Below are 17,751 nucleotides of genomic sequence, written 5' to 3'. Positions count from 1 at the left end.
ATTTTTTTTAATCAAAATTATGTAAAACCGATTTTTTTACATTGAGTCTGCAAAATGGACGGTAGAAATACCATGCCTGTTGAACAAACGCTCTTGAGAATGGTAATTGCTCTATTTGTTTTGGGGATTTTTTGAAGCACTAGCTCCAAGCGATTGCTAATTTGTTTGAAGGATGAGAGCAAACAGAACGTATTGATTAACAAAAACAACTCAAAACCTCCCCAGCGTCTAGCTTTCATATTTTGAATGGGGCATTTTATTATGCTCTTGAAAGCACAACAGTTTTGTTTGCTTTACACACGCAAACAGGACCACACTTTATACAGCCTATCAACAGCTGCTTTTTGCATTAAGGCAACTACAAATAGGTATTGTTTAAATACTCTGAGTCAACAGAACTACTCCAAATCCAAAAAACATATCTGTTTGTACATGTACTGATGCATTAAGTCTGAAAAAGCATGCGTGCTCTACGTCTGTACGGCTATTGCAGTAGTCTTAAACAAATAATTGTAAAAGGCAAGGTACACAGATAACCAGCATTAATATTTCAATTATGTGTTAGTTTACCGCCAATCTGCTTAGCGTTCAATTGCTTTATAAGTGAAAAGGAATAAACATAGTGTGCATTAACGAAACATTTATTTTTAGGAAATAAATGCCTTTACACCACCGAAATTTAAGAAATGATGGGCATATTCCCTGCTCTACAAAACTGTAACCCCGTTTGTTTTCTGAAGCCTTCAAATATGTTCATACAAACCTCAATAAAATATTGGTAATGGCTGACACCGATGCAAATTATATTTGTCAGTCAGTCATGATCTGTATTGTTTTGCAGATAAACCCATAAAAGACAACAGCATAAAAAAAACTTTAAAATCATCAAACTAAGATAACATTTTCCGTAATCGAACAGCAGCAGATAAAAAATATATTTCCTTTTCAATATACGATAGTGATGAAAAAAAAGGATTTAAGACCTGTTTACCCATTTAGAAGAAATGTAAATGCCTTTTTTTAAAAACAAGTTGTGTTTTTTCTCTCAATAATACCAACATTTGCTTAACAAAAAATCCCAAACTAGCACCTTCTGTGCTTTCTAAAACAGATCAAGGAGAATAAAAATAAATGTGGTAAAAAAATTGTTATTTTTTCGTAATCAAATGGTCATTTGCTCATCTCATTTAAGAGAATTTCTACCTTTACAGTGGAGATGGCTAAAGAGGGTGAGAATGAAATATAGGGCCTTATTAAAACTGATGGTCCACCTGTCATAGTGTGACTATGGCGGACGGAATGACACAGAACCACTACTACCGTCAGGGATCCGCGATCCCTGGCGGTCTTGCAGCAGTGTGAGGCTGGTAAAATGCTGGCGGTGCCGCTGCGCAACTGCCAAGCATATTACTAGTTTCCTCATTGCCACAGTTTTCATGGTGGTGTGACTGCCATGAAAAGTGTGGCAGTGAGGAAACTGTTGCCTCTGCGCTAGGGGGGTACATGAATGCTGCACCCCTAGTTCCTACAAGGCATGGACTTAATAGTCCATGCCCTGCAGGAACGTGCAATGGTGTCCCTATTGCTGTGCCTTGCTAAAGCTCACATATGAGCCTTAGCACGGCACCGCCGAGGGCCAGTCGCCGCAGGACCACCCAACCTGAATTCCATTCTGAATGGTTGCGGTCTTATTAAGGGTTTGGCAGTCTTGGAGCAGGGCGCTGGTGAGGCGGGCCGCTACAAGACCACCAAACTCAAAATAAGGCTCATAGTAACATACATACAAATTAGGAAGTTGTGTATTATGTTGGAATTCAAACACAAAGAGATGATGGACGGAGTCCTGAAACTTTTCAGACACTCACCCTCAGTCACAGATATCTGTTGAATCTATCATCATTCTTTAGCTCACTTCGCCACCCCAGTTCAGACCCAGCCATATGCAAATCAGTCTTGAACCTGTTCCTCATGGGGACAGTCCAGGCTGAACTGCCAAGCCAGGTTTTCCCTGGACCGGAAACAATCATCCTGGGACCGGTTTTAGGGTAACACCTCTCATCATCCAGGCAAGCTTGAATCCAGTGGCAAAGTGAGCAAGGGACCCACGTCTGGGCATACCATGCCAACTTAGGGCGAACAATCCAAACACAAGTAGATGATGGACGGAGTGTTGAAACTTTTCAGACACTCACCCCCAGTCACAGATCCGTGTTGAATCCATCATCGTTCTTTAACTCACTTCGCCACCCCAGTTCAGAACCAGCCATTTGCAAATCAGTCTTGACCGTAGTTCCTCATGGGAACAGTCCAGCCCGAACTGCCAAGTCAGGTCTTCCTGAAACGGGTCAGAGGATGCTTGTTGCCAGTCCAGGGAAGATCTGGCATGGCAGTTCTGGCTGGACCGTTCCCTTAGGAACTGGGTCAAAACTGATTTGCATAGAATCACAATTTGATTTTTATGCTTATTGTATTTTGGTATAAATAAAATAATCTATTATGTTTTTTTTCTTTCGCTAAAGTGATTCTTGTATTTTGTTGGCTATTCTGTCTTTAGCTGTTTGCAAAATTCCTTCTGGATACCACCAGTTTCTAAAATTGTTACAAATAATTATTTTGTTTGTAAGATACTCTTGTGGTTCGGATCCAATACATTTCGATATTGGCAACTGAGACTACAGTAGATGTCTTTTTTATATTTGTCTGGTGAACACTTTCAAAGGGAAACAAAATATTTCAGTCTGTAGGTTTGTTGTAGATATCCGTTTGTTTGTAGTAGCAGCTATTCTGACATCCAGAAATGAAACGTTTTATCTTGTATCTCTCAGGTCATCATTCTGTGTGTTTAATTCATCAATTTATACGTTTGTGGCAAATCCTTTCTTCATGACAAAAACATGATCTATAAATTTGTATTTAAGACTCCAGCTCTTCAACTGCTGTCTGGGGTGAGGTATACTTCCTCTAATATAGACATGAAAATGTTTATTTAAGTAGGAGCTGTGCAGCTGCCCATGGATATCTCGTTCAGTTGAACAAAACTCATTATTTCATGAAAAATGATTGTGTTACAGTAGGAAGGGTATACGTTTCAACACAAAAACTTGATCTATACCTTTTGTTCCATACCTAAGCAGAGCTCACTCCAGTGTTTTAATTTCTTGATCAAATATTTCCAACTCAAATGTTTTGGCATTTCACATAGATACTGTTGGACTTGGCCCTTTTTGCAGGTTCACCCCTAAACTTTTTGCATTTCTCTCAACCTTTTTCTCTGTGTAGTGTTAGTGGTTTTAGGCCGCTAGGCACTTTAGCCGGGGGTCTAGTGTAAATTGCGTGCGCTCTCTGTTACATTTAGTGGGAGTGGGAGTGGCCTGCCCTCCCATAGGAATGCATGGGGGATTCCCTGCTCAGTGTGTGTCAGTGGTAATTCCTGTTATGAGAGTAGCAGTATGGTTAAGCCTGGTATGTATGAAATTGTGCAAATAAATGCTGCACAATGCTGTGCGCAGATTTATTATGACTATGTGAGAAATGCCACTTTTAGAAAATGGCATTTCTGTGTGCTATGTGTCCGCCTGCCTGATGTGAATTGCATGTCTGGTTTTGGAGGGACAGGGCAGGCTGAGCCAGACGTGGGTTGAATACAGAGATCTGCAGTTGAAGTATGGGGAGGGGTGACCCTTTGATCTGAGCAGGGCTGTGCCTGACAAGGTGAATGATGGCTCCACCTCCCACTGTGCGGCTGATGGCAGACCCCCTTCTTCCTCAAAAGCAGGATGCATCTTTGTAAACAAAGTGCTCCAGGACCACACCTAACTGGTTCTGGCTGGGTTCAGTGACTTGTGACTTTTGAGAACAGTGACTTGTGACTTTTGAGAACAAAATGTTTTGGTGGTATAAGTAAAGGGGCTGTGACCCCATAAAATTGTTCAGTACCATGGTGCTCTTCTAGGATGATGTGCTGTTCCTGATGCTGCTGGGGCCCAGGAGGAACTGCCATAAGGGCTTGCCTCCCTGGGCCCTGCATTGCCCCTTTGATTGCTGAGGACTTTTGCTTTTGGAGCTATGGCTCCCTGCGCCCTGTGAGTGCTATATTTCAATTATTTCCTGGAGGAAGAACGTGTTACTTCAGGATGGAAAGACAAACCTCTGTCCGTGTAACTAGAGGGAAAGGACCCTGAAAGTTTCATCCTTCTTGCTGAAGCAACTACCTACGGGCCTGATTTGAGCTTGCCTCCTGCCGAAGTCTCAGGGACATTAGACTTCACCCATCAGCCGTCCAGATTCCTATTTGAGGGGGATTCTACTCGCAGGTGAGGCCTCTGTTGAGAATTCCAGAGCCTCTGCTGGGAACACGGGCTGAAAGTCATTGCATCGCTATTGTGGGCCGCCGCAGCTGAGGAGCTGTTGCCGCTGAGAGCCCGCATTTGCCTGTGTTACCAAAGTCATTGTGATCACTATTGTGGGCCACCGCAGCTGAGGAGCTGTTGCCTCTCATAGCCCACATTTGCATGTGTTACCAAAGTCATCGTGATCGCCATTGTGGGCCGCCGCAGCTGAGGAGCTGTTGCCGCTGAGAGCCCGCATTTGCCTGTGTTACCAAAGTCATCGTGATCGCTATTGTGTGCCGCCACAGCTGAGGAGCCGTGTACCGCTGAGAGCCCGCATTTGCCTGTGTTACCAAAGTCATTGTGATCGCAATTGTGGGCCACTGCAGCTGAGGAGCTGTGCCGCTGAGTGCCCACATTTGCTGTCCTACGAGAATAATCGTTATCGCCATTGTGGGCCGCTGCAGCTGGGGTGCTGTGGCTGCTGATTGCCTGCATTTGTCGTCTTATGAGAATCTTCACTATCGCTATTGTGGGCCGCTGGAGCTGAGGAGCTGTGGCCACTGAGTTCCCGCATTTGCCGCCTTACGAGAATCATCGCTATCGCGGGTTGCTGCAGCTGAGGAGCTCTGGCCGTTGAGTGTCCACATTTGCCGTCCTACGAGAATCATCGCTATCGCGGGCTGCTGTAGCTGAGGACCTGTGCCGCTGAGTGCCCGCATTTGCCGTCCTATGAGAATCATCGCTACCGCTATTGGGTCCGCTGCAGCTGAGGAGTTTTGCCGCTGAGTGCCCACATTTGCCGTACTACGAAAATCATCGCTATCAATGTTGTGGGCCGCTGCAGCTGAGGAGCTGTGCCACTGAGTGCCCGCCTTTAAACCCTGTACTTTCACAGCTGTGCAGCACTTAATGCCAGCTGCAACGTTTAGGCCACAGTTCTGTGGGGTCTCCCGATCGGAGCACATTGTCGGTGCTTGTGCTCCTGCCACAGTTGCCCCACTTGACAGTGGGCGACTGCAATGTTTTGCGCACATTTGTTCAGAGGGCACATTGAGTGCCCAGGCCCACGTTCCGCTTCACAGCTGCCCAGCAAGTAGTGGGCATCTGCAACGTTTAGGCCGTCATTCCTTTGGGTATAAAGAACAACAAGGGCGCCCAGACGAGTCAGCACAGGACCTCGGGGAATATATTTTTTGGAACAACAGTGGTCCTACGCAAAGGTGATATAGATACAATAAATATAGACACAATGGAAACTATATTTAGTTATGACTTGTCCAGCCGGACAGAGGTCCAAAAATGTTTACTTTTTTTCAATAGTCACATGAATTCAACCTTCAACAATTCTTCAAAGTAGAGCACAAGCCTGTACCCCAACGTTTACAAACTGACATGGTGAAGAATTTAGTTAAGAGAAGAGCAAAGTATTTAGGCAGAAGCAACGGATTTCTGTAAATGAGACAGTGACAGAAATTCAGTACACACCATTACAAGCATATCACAGTATACATTCACAGTATATGGTGTTTTGAAAAAGTCGACGGCGTTTGGTCCCTATTAACAAATCAAAAGGATCATCATCAGGACAAAATAATGCCTAAACCATAAAAGCCACAATAGCCTAAAGGGAGAGAAAGGGGAGACAAAGAATATAAAAAGCAATTAAAAAAGTAAAAAAGTCTTGTCATAGTGGTTAAAACATTAAATACCAGGGATCCTGATAATAGGAAAAGCGGCGTGTCGTGGAGGGTGATATAACGGAGTTGTCACACAAATACAGAGTTGCATGATTAGGCTATGAGTGTGGATTGTCACACGCTATACAAAAAATATATAAACCAGTGAACATATTACTACTAATAGATACAGCCGATCGCGGTAATACAGGTGATCCAGAGGTCCGTGTGCATGCCTCAATCCGACAGTGTGGAAGACTAAGCAACGACCGAACTGTGCATTTATCAAGTGACTAGTTCGTGTCGTGGGCGAGCGATAAGCAAGTTGACTTATGTGCTCCGTATCAACGGTATGTACCAGGGGGCTAAGGCATTTATCAAGTGACTAGTTCGTGCCGTGGGCAAGCGATAAGCAAGTTGACTTCAGTGCCCCATATCAACAGTATGTACCAGGGGGCTAAGGCAGACCGTGGGAGAATTAAATGATCCAAGGGTGGGTGTGAAGTCATCATTATCACAAACGAACGGCGAACAAACAGTCGGGTAAATAGACCGTAACGTAGGCGAATGGACCGATAGAACGGTCCCAGGGATCCATTAATCTCTGCCATAATCAATGCACAACCGAGCCTCTGCCGGTTGAACGCAAAAGGCCCCCAGAGTCCGGGTAAGAAGCTATAATGGTTATTGGTTCCACCGTCCTGAAGCTTGCGTGAGGGTTGTAACAAATTTATTAACCCTTATTATAACCTTTTAATGAACACCGTTTTTCTCACTCTAGATGCCGTGTCACTTTATCTTCGCGTAACCCTTCCCGGCATATACTGTTTATGCCGCCCTTCTAGGTAAGCCTGTCCGCTTTTTATCGGTCTGCCTTAGCCCCCTGGTACATACTGTTGATATGGGGCACTGAAGTCAACTTGCTTATCGCTTGCCCACGGCACGAACTAGTCACTTGATAAATGCCTTAGACCCCTGGTACATACCGTTGATACGGGGCACATAAGTCAACTTGCTTATCGCTCGCCCACGACACGAACTAGTCACTTGATAAATGCACAGTTCGGTCGTTGCTTAGTCTTCCACACTGTCGGATTGAGGCATGCACACGGACCTCTGGATCACCTGTATTACCGCGATCGGCTGTATCTATTAGTAGTAATATGTTCACTGGTTTATATATTTTTTGTATAGCGTGTGACAATCCACACTCATAGCCTAATCATGCAACTCTGTATTTGTGTGACAACTCCGTTATATCACCCTCAACGACACGCCGCTTTTCCTATTATCATGATCACTGGTAATTAATGTTTTAGCCACTATGACAAGACTTTTTTACTTTTTTAATTGCTTTTTATATTCTTTGTCTCCCCTTTCTCTCCCTTTAGGCTATTGTGGCTTTTATGGTTTAGGCATTATTTTGTCCTGATGATGATCCTTTTGATTTGTTAATAGGGATCGAAACGCCGTCGACTTTTTCAAAACACCATATACTGTGAATGTATAATGTGATATGCTTGTAATGGTGTGTACTGAATTTCTGTCACTGTCTCATTTACAGAAATCCGTTGCTTCTGCCTAAATACTTTGCTCTTCTCTTAACTAAATTCTTCACCATGTCAGTTTGTAAACGTTGGGGTACAGGCTTGTGCTCTACTTTGAAGAATTGTTGAAGGTTGAATTCATGTGACTATTGAAAAAAAGTAAACATTCTTGGACCTCTGTCCGGCTGGACAAGTCATAACTAAATATAGTTTCCATTGTGTCTATATTCATTGTATCTATATCACCTTTGCGTAGGACCATTCCTTTGGGGGCATTGTGTGAGATAGGCGTGAGAGACATTCCTCTGCCCCAGTGCAGTTGCGCACTTTTGGAGACTCTGCTGCAGTGGCAGCAGCCCTGACATTCTGGACACAGGGCAGTTGAACCCCTTTGCGAAGGCCAGTTGTCCAGGGGGACTGTTAGGTTAATAGGGTGCCAGGCCCTAGAGTGATTTATGTGGTGCTAGGAAATGTGATGCATGTATTATGATTTACGCACCCTGATTTATGCATCTAATGATATTTTATGATTATGAGGTTGTGCATACTGTGTTTATGTCTGAGTTATTCTATACTGGTATGTATGCCTCTAAATATGGTGTAGGTAAGAGGTTATTTGCATAATGTGGTTTATGTTAGTGAGATTATTCCCTACTGTGAGGTATACCTCTAATGTGAGTTATGCTTAGGAGGTTATGGTCTAATGCGTTTAGACTTATGGGAAAGATTGCATAATGTGTTTATGCTGGTGAGGTTGGTGCAGAATGTATTTCACGCCTAAATGTGATACTGTGCATAATATGGTATGTGTTACAGGATGATGCCGAGTACAGTGTTTGCCAGTAATTACTGGCTGTGTTCCACGTCTGTTATATGTTCTACATTTACTATGTTTACTAAGTGATGGTTCGGACAGTGGCCCTGCCATATGTATATAGTCCCTTGTAAATATTGCCCAGTGCCCGTTGGCACAGTGTATATTGTGTGATTACTATTCTAATGTGTTTTATGATAAAACAGAGGCTATTTTTGATATAACCTTGTGTGGAGTTCCTTTTGTGGTGTGCCTAGTATTTTGTTGCTGTGTGGGTTGCGCAAATGCTTCACACATGGCCTCCAGAATAAGCCTGACTGTTCGTGCCACGTTATCAAGGGGGTGAGCAGGGGTTATCTTTGGAGTGTAACTCCCTTGCCCTTACTAGAGTGGTGGTTCCTGCCTGGCTTAGGTGCAAGCCCTAGCCAACCAGAAATCCCATTTCTAACAGATACATAAAATTGATACTTACTCTTGATGATGAACTTATTCTTGATCATTAACATGAGGTTTTTGTTTGACTTCTGAGGATTCGTCTTCCATTTTCTTCTGTGGGTTTTTCGTTTGATGCAAGATGTTTTGGACAAAAAAGGTTGTATATTTTGATAGTCTTGGTCTATTTCAGTGATTCCTCATTCTTTTTGTTGTAACAGCAGCTTTCAGTCAGGTTCTTGTGAATAAATGTACCTCAGATGTTGAAGTTTCATTGGTTGAGTCCTTATTGTTATTTTCGGATTGGCACTTAGAGGTGTATAACACAGCCCAGGTATACACTTATTTTAATTTGCAATCAACAGTATCTCAGAATGGTGTCTCAAAATACCTCTAATATATCCACAACTGGAGATATACTGTTCTCTTAATGAGTGCTAAATCAAAGAGTTGGTAATTAACAGGGCATCAGTCTTCTCCTGACTCTGGCCACAGATGCTGGGTGAGGGCAGTGGAGAAGACCAGGAGGACCTACTTGAAAGACTCTTACTTGACAGCCTCCTCTGCCTCAAACGCTGCCTGCAAATCATCCAGAACTGAATGTCCAGCACCTACCTGAAGCTAAACCCATCCAAGACAGAATTTCTGTTATTAGTCAAGAAAGAGAACTAACCTGACTCAGTGGTGTGAACTTTGGCTACTTCGAATTCCAGCTTTCACTGAATGTCATGTTTCTCGGATTCAGTCTGGACACCAACCTTGCTGTCAAAGAACACATTGCCAAAAACACAAAAATACAACAGCCCGGGGTCTCTTATAAAACACAAAAATACAACAGCCCGGGGTCTCTTATAACGAAAGTGAAATTTTTCTTCCAGAAAGTACATTCAGAACAGCTGATCAATTCCACCTACTCTTGCATGTAGATTGTGGTAATGCCTTGCTCCATGGCCTACCAGACTTCACACTGGCACACATTAGGAGCATCCTACATGCTGGAGCACATCTCATCTAGGGCCTGAAGAAATCTGATCACTTGACCCACGTCATTATGGAACTCCACTGGCTCTCCTTGCTGGCCTGCACCATTTTCAAAACGAGCCACATAGTTTGCAAATTAGTCACAATCAGCATTTCAGCTTAACATGCAGACAAGCTCACAACCTTTAATGGTTCTCGCCACATTCGTGGCCAGTGCACCATCAGACTGCAGTCTAAGAAGTGTAAAAATGAATAAACAGGCAGGAGCCTTTATAATCTATGCACCCAGGATCTGGAATAAAATCCCCATGTCCATCAGGACCACTCTAATGTTGCTCTAATATAAGAGAGGTGGAGATACATCTCTTTAAAGAACACTATTCACAATGCAGCATTAGTCCACAAACCAGCTGCTTGTCACATCACTTGCTGACTTTATGCTTGACTTTGGCCCCGTAGCGTACTCTGCGGCATTTTGGCTATGTTGTTGCTATAGAAATAGCACATGCGTATATATAAAGTGGGCATGGTGCTGAAAAACAAACTATCCTTCCTATAGCCAGTCAAAGGAATCATCTGCTACTGATTATATGCAATTGTTTGTAACTACCAATAACGCACTCTTAACTAGAATATTTGCAAAACTGTGCATAAAGGAGTTCTCGAAACTTATGTTCAAAAGCTGGAGAGACTATTTTTTTAGCAGCAGTAACAACAACAAATAGACAAATTCAGTTTTCATAGAAATTGCACTAAGTATGCAAAGAATTAAACTCCAACATCGAAACAACTGGACTAAATAGAAATGATGGTTAGTTAATCAATTCTCAGACTTTAGGTGACTTTCTCAAGATCTGCTTGAGTGGTCAGGTTAGTAACCCAATTGTCAACATTTATACAATAGCAAAGGAGGATTTTTCACAGTAATCAAAAGGGCGCAAAACCAAAAAATATTTGAGATGTCAGCAGGAGAGGTCTTTCCGCAGTAGTACAGAAGCAGCAGGAACTCTTCATTTGCCATCAACTTTGCCGGGCTAAAAATCACCTGTCATTCCGGAATCAAATCATAGACAATTAACATTTACAAGTACCCTGGACTAACATCTTTGAGTTTTCAGTTTTGAGGATTTTCCTTTATGGTTAGATTATAAACCATCAAGTAGGTCTAATGGAATCTGATTTGCTTCAGTATTATCAGGAGCTGGAGATAAGAGTTTAGTTTTTGTTGTATGATGCTAGTATTCAACCAGGAGAAGAAGCCTACAGGCAAGGTTCATTCGTTTTCACAGTCTTCAAAGGAGTTTATGAGACATCTTGGGCCAATGTATCAAAAGACTGAACGCACCTTCGCAGACCTTTTCCGACCAGTTTATCATTTTGCGATGCAACCTAAGTATTAACCCCTTCACTGCGGCGGCTATTCCGCCGCAGTGCTAAGGGGGCGGGGCGGAAGAGCGGCGGGCGCATGCTGGTGACGGAACCGCTCCGTCACCAGCATCGGTTACGCTGTGCTTATGACGGAGCGGTTAGGTCATGGCCCGCCCCGCTCAATAGAACGCTCAGCGCAGGCGCGGAATCCGCGCCGCGCAGGCGTGCCGGGCGGGCCATGACGGAACCGCTCCGTCATCAGCACAGCGCGACCGCGGCTGATGACGGAGCGGTTCCGTCATCAGCAGGGTATGGGTTAATAGACAACATTGCAAAATGGAAGTCACAGGGGAGCGTAGAATGACCTGCCTAGTGAATAATTAGGTACATTGCCCTTTTGGGAATACTTGCGGAGAGCAGGCAGTGGTCTCCTGGATCCCTCCCTTTAGGCTGCAGACAACATGCACAAAGGGGAGAGTGTCCCAACTGGACACCTTCTCATTTGTCAATCAGTTGCAACCTCCTTTAAGGGATTGGTAACTGATCAATGGTTTGTGACTTCAATAGCAAGCCGGTGACGCATACAATTTACGAATCGCAATTAGGAAGGAACACTCATTTCACACTCCTTCCTAATTGTAATTCAGTTGGGACTACTAAACGCATTTTGAGAGTTAGAAATGCTTTCGTACCTGACAAAATTGGTTTAATTTACACCAAACAGCATTTTTGTGGTCGCCAACCCAATCATTTTATGAATGGCATGGTGTGAAATCACAAAACTGCTTTGTACATCAGGCCCTTCGTCCCTTTATGAGACAGTTAATGTGGAAGACATATTTTCTGTTCCCAGCAAAGTCTGTTGAGTTTATGATTCAGTTTATTAAAACAGCATAAAGACTACAATTTTGAGGGCATGAGACCGGTCAGCCTTAAGGTGGTATCTCTCCAAACATTTTGCCTTCAACCTTTCTATTTTTGCTGATTTACATTTGTTGGTATTGGGGACTCTGTTAACTTTACCACTGCTAACAAGTGCTAAAGTGCATGTCCTCACTCCATAAAGCATATTAAATTGACTTACACCTGCTTGGCATATTTAATTTACTTATAAGTCTCTATACCATATACACAGGGCCTGTTCATTAAACACTACTAGTGGGCCTGCAGCTCTTATTGTGCCACATACTTAAGTAGGCCCTTAAAACAGGTCTCAGGCCTGCCATTGCAGCCTGATAGCAGTTTAAAACGGACAACTCAACTTGGCTCAAACACTAACATAACATTGCCCAAGTCCGATTCATGGTAATCGAAAAAATAATCAACATAGAAGGAAAAAATGCCAGCCAGCATTTATCACAACGAGATGTGCTATTAATTAAGAAATTTCAAACTATGGAACCCTTAGGGTTAAATGATAAAATAGACCTTAGTTGTTTTTTGTAAAGAATAAGCTGCACACACACATGCATTTAGAAGTGCTGAGATGTATTATTCAAGTGAACCAGAATCTAAGGTATTATCTCAATGTGCATTTATTAATGTTGTATTTTCAATCTCTTATCAACATATCGTATTGAGCATGGTCTATTCATTCACTATGTATGTGAGCTTGAGAGTGAAGTCTGTACTTCACCATGCAGTCCAAGGATGCTCAGACTCTGGATTGTAATGAGGGGTAATATATATTTATTAATAATTCCAAAGTACAAGAGGAGTGCCGAGCGTCTTGCTGCCGTTTACACTCCGGTAGCTCTCCCACCTCTTTCGCGCTCACTCGCGCATGCGCACATCCGCTCACTCCCCCTTCACGTCCTTGCGTGCTCCGTGGTGACGCAACGCAAGGACTAGAGCGCAACACTACACACCACTGAAATGTGAGCCGATTAAACCCAGCCTTGTTCAACATGGCTCCCATGTTGCCCGTTTTGGGATTTCAGTACTGTTTAGTTAGTCCTATGTCTATTACGAGTCACGTGATCGCCACCCTCTTACTGCTTCAAAAAGCTAGAACTTAGGCCACATATCGTTCAGAAGCATCCCTCGTTTTCTGTAACGGCTGCACTACGAGCAGTCAGAGTATAACGCAGTGAATTTAAAAAAAAATGTATTGTAGATTTCGGCTTCAGTGAAAAGGAAAGTTCACTTCACGTTAGTTTCTTTTAGTGTGGTACTTCATCACAGTTTGGTCGTTACGCAGGTTTCATATCTTGAATACCGCTCATTTTTCATTTTGTAGAACTTGGTAGCTGCACGTTCCACACAGTGACATTTAACTTCAGTCCTCCTGTTGCCGTGATAAAGGTTAGCCACTCAAGTATTACACACCGAGTATTAACTTCAGCGTTGCTCGTTCCGTTGGTTCACTTTATGTTTTTGTCTCATTCACGAGCACGGTAAGCACCCGGCTCCTACCGCAGCGCAGTATAACTTCGACCTTTCACGAGCACAGTGAGCACCCAGTATCTATTCCAAGGCATGAGAAGATCATATTTCCACCCGTCTGTCGATACGAATGACACATTGTACTTTAAGCACCTATTTATCGATGAATAAATGACTGAATGCATGTGCAACACCGATTTTTATCACTGATTTTATCACTGAACTTAGTGTGAGATTTGACAGTTTGTGGCTATGTTTAATGCATTTAAAATGAACATGCGATGAAGCAATAGAATGCATTTGGTTCTTACAATGCTCTTTATCAACAGAGGCCCCCGAGGAAGGGACTGTCTGTCCGAAATGCATCGGGCCAGTCAAGAAACCATCGCACTCTTCGATGGATTTTTACCAAAGAGTTGTATTCTGACACATTGTTAAGGACAAGTGAAGCTTGATGTATTATGCTATGAAGTAAAATCTGTATGATGTAAATACAGGATTCATGTGTTCATAGGTTTGAAGTATATATGTATGACTATCAAAATTTTTTAAAATACAAATATCAAATGATATAAGCACATTGAGTCGTATGTCTATTCAGTGAAACTAAGTTTAAATGTGAAAAGAAGAAGATATTGATCTGAGCTGTGCATTGGGTCAGGTAGTGACAATTTGGCTCGCACCTTCAATTAAAAAAATAACCCGTATGCCAGGCCTAAAATACCTTTTAAATACATATAAGCCACAACTAAGGGAGGCCCTGACAGCCTCTACGGCAAGGTGCATCATAATTAAAATGTTCGACATGTACTTTAAAATGTTCATGTCCTGGTAGTAAAAACACTCCTAAATTCGTTTTTCACTATTGTGAGGCCTACTTCTCCCATAGGATAACATTGGGTTACCTTAGTACATTTAATAAGTGCTATCATTTGATTGGGAGCAGATAGAAAAGTCATGTTGGTGCCTGAAATATTGTAATTTAAAACCCTTTTTAGTAGTCAAGTTAGATTTCAAGTCACAATTTTGAAAATGCCACTTTTAGAAAGTCATGGAAAAGAGTCAAGATATGGATGAAAATGGTTAAAAAATTAAAATGAACTAAGGAGTGTGAATATTAAGTGCACGCTAATCTAGCGGCACAGAGCTGTGCATTTGGATATGGGGCTGCGTAGTCCCTTTTCTCATTTGTTTCTTAACTGATGGCAACAGGGCATGCCTATTAATCTCATTTGCACGCAATTCAAACGAAGGATGGATTAACAGGATGAATTAACAATGTTGGTTAAATTTGGTGTGCATCCCCCACTGTGATGAATTGTCTTAACTAAAGCCCAAAAAAAAGGGATTGCACCCGCACAGAGGAACTTATGACGTATGGTGAAATACAATTTGATGAAACACATAATCGGAGTTTACACCGAAGTCCCTCGCAAGAGAATCAATCACACATTTCGACTTAGCAAGATCTGAGAAATAAGCTGATACACCTAAGTGACTTTTTAATCTTGTATGTTTATGTACAATGTTAACCTTTTTTCAAAAATGTTGCATTTTGGGATATATGGTTTACCTAGAGGAATTACTTTTCATGCAGTGGCAGGCGTTAGGACCATGGGGGATGGGAGGGAAAACACAGGGGTGGAGGATTTTAAATAACGTGGGCGGGAAACTATCTGCTATACCGGTTCGAGTAATCAGGATGAGGACGGGAGACGTTTGCAGTCCGTAGAAATGAGTAAGTGTCAGAGAGAAAGAGTATTCTTTACTTGTTAATCTGAGCAATAAGTAACAGAAAAATCGACTTTACAATCAGCAGCATGTTGTTGTTAGTGAAGCATAGCTCTCGTTGAACAGTGAAAACCTTGGCACAAAGCAGCGCGTAAACTTTTTTTAACGGAGGCATCTCTTTTGTAAACGGAGAGGCACAGGAGGGTTTCTGTTTGTGCGCACGTCAGATGGGAGAGAAAAGAATTGGTATAACTAGCAAGAGAACTATTACGGTGAACATGTGGTCTCATACCCCGCACATTGATGATGAAGTATATGTTGATTAAGGTAAAATATGGGTAAACATATGACCGCAGCGCATAAGGGAGAAATGTTACAATTATCGTGAGTTGAGCGCAGTGTTAAAAGTGCGTTGTAACATGGAGCATTGTAGATACAGTATGTGATTAATTTGTCTGTATTATTATTGATTTGTAGTGACCCCCGAAGAAGGGCACCTGGAGGCCCGAAATGCATTGGGTTTTTTAACTGCATAATAAACGACCACTTGTGAAGGACTTCTTGCATCCATCGCATTCTTTCATGGAGGCCTGGAATGGCACAGTTTGAATGTTCAAAGATTGAAAATTTTGTACCTTACCCGATAGGTGGATTGAAACAATGAATCAAAATGTCATGGAAAAGAGTCAAGATATGGATGAAAATGGTTAAAAAATTAAAATGAACTAAGGAGTGTGAATATTAAGTGCACGCTAATCTAGCGGCACAGAGCTGTGCATTTGGATATGGGGCTGCGTAGTCCCTTTTCTCATTTGTTTCTTAACTGATGGCAACAGGGCATGCCTATTAATCTCATTTGCACGCAATTCAAACGAAGGATGGATTAACAGGATGAATTAACAATGTTGGTTAAATTTGGTGTGCATCCCCCACTGTGATGAATTGTCTTAACTAAAGCCCAAAAAAAAGGGATTGCACCCGCACAGAGGAACTTATGACGTATGGTGAAATACAATTTGATGAAACACATAATCGGAGTTTACACCGAAGTCCCTCGCAAGAGAATCAATCACACATTTCGACTTAGCAAGATCTGAGAAATAAGCTGATACACCTAAGTGACTTTTTAATCTTGTATGTTTATGTACAATGTTAACCTTTTTTCAAAAATGTTGCATTTTGGGATATATGGTTTACCTAGAGGAATTACTTTTCATGCAGTGGCAGGCGTTAGGACCATGGGGGATGGGAGGGAAAACACAGGGGTGGAGGATTTTAAATAACGTGGGCGGGAAACTATCTGCTATACCGGTTCGAGTAATCAGGATGAGGACGGGAGACGTTTGCAGTCCGTAGAAATGAGTAAGTGTCAGAGAGAAAGAGTATTCTTTACTTGTTAATCTGAGCAATAAGTAACAGAAAAATCGACTTTACAATCAGCAGCATGTTGTTGTTAGTGAAGCATAGCTCTCGTTGAACAGTGAAAACCTTGGCACAAAGCAGCGCGTAAACTTTTTTTAACGGAGGCATCTCTTTTGTAAACGGAGAGGCACAGGAGGGTTTCTGTTTGTGCGCACGTCAGATGGGAGAGAAAAGAATTGGTATAACTAGCAAGAGAACTATTACGGTGAACATGTGGTCTCATACCCCGCACATTGATGATGAAGTATATGTTGATTAAGGTAAAATATGGGTAAACATATGACCGCAGCGCATAAGGGAGAAATGTTACAATTATCGTGAGTTGAGCGCAGTGTTAAAAGTGCGTTGTAACATGGAGCATTGTAGATACAGTATGTGATTAATTTGTCTGTATTATTATTGATTTGTAGTGACCCCCGAAGAAGGGCACCTGGAGGCCCGAAATGCATTGGGTTTTTTAACTGCATAATAAACGACCACTTGTGAAGGACTTCTTGCATCCATCGCATTCTTTCATGGAGGCCTGGAATGGCACAGTTTGAATGTTCAAAGATTGAAAATGTTGTACCTTACCCGATAGGTGGATTGAAACAATGAATCAAAATGTCATGGAAAAGAGTCAAGATATGGATGAAAATGGTTAAAAAATTAAAATGAACTAAGGAGTGTGAATATTAAGTGCACGCTAATCTAGCGGCACAGAGCTGTGCATTTGGATATGGGGCTGCGTAGTCCCTTTTCTCATTTGTTTCTTAACTGATGGCAACAGGGCATGCCTATTAATCTCATTTGCACGCAATTCAAACGAAGGATGGATTAACAGGATGAATTAACAATGTTGGTTAAATTTGGTGTGCATCCCCCACTGTGATGAATTGTCTTAACTAAAGCCCAAAAAAAAGGGATTGCACCCGCACAGAGGAACTTATGACGTATGGTGAAATACAATTTGATGAAACACATAATCGGAGTTTACACCGAAGTCCCTCGCAAGAGAATCAATCACACATTTCGACTTAGCAAGATCTGAGAAATAAGCTGATACACCTAAGTGACTTTTTAAT

At 42.3% G+C, this 17,751-nt stretch overlaps 1 protein-coding gene across 1 annotated transcript in view; it reads right to left on the bottom strand.

The window, feature by feature from the left end:
• SRBD1 (S1 RNA binding domain 1) overlaps positions 1-17,751 on the bottom strand; it is a 781,048-nt gene that overhangs the window by 42,090 nt on the left and 721,207 nt on the right. The gene's annotated exons all lie outside the window — the stretch shown is intronic.

Source organism: Lissotriton helveticus, chromosome 6, assembly GCF_964261635.1.
Source record: "Lissotriton helveticus chromosome 6, aLisHel1.1, whole genome shotgun sequence".
In the NCBI taxonomy this organism is placed as follows: Eukaryota; Metazoa; Chordata; class Amphibia; order Caudata; family Salamandridae; genus Lissotriton; species Lissotriton helveticus.
The sequence above is the reverse complement of the archived record's forward strand: the minus strand, read 5'-3'. Positions and strand labels throughout refer to the sequence as shown.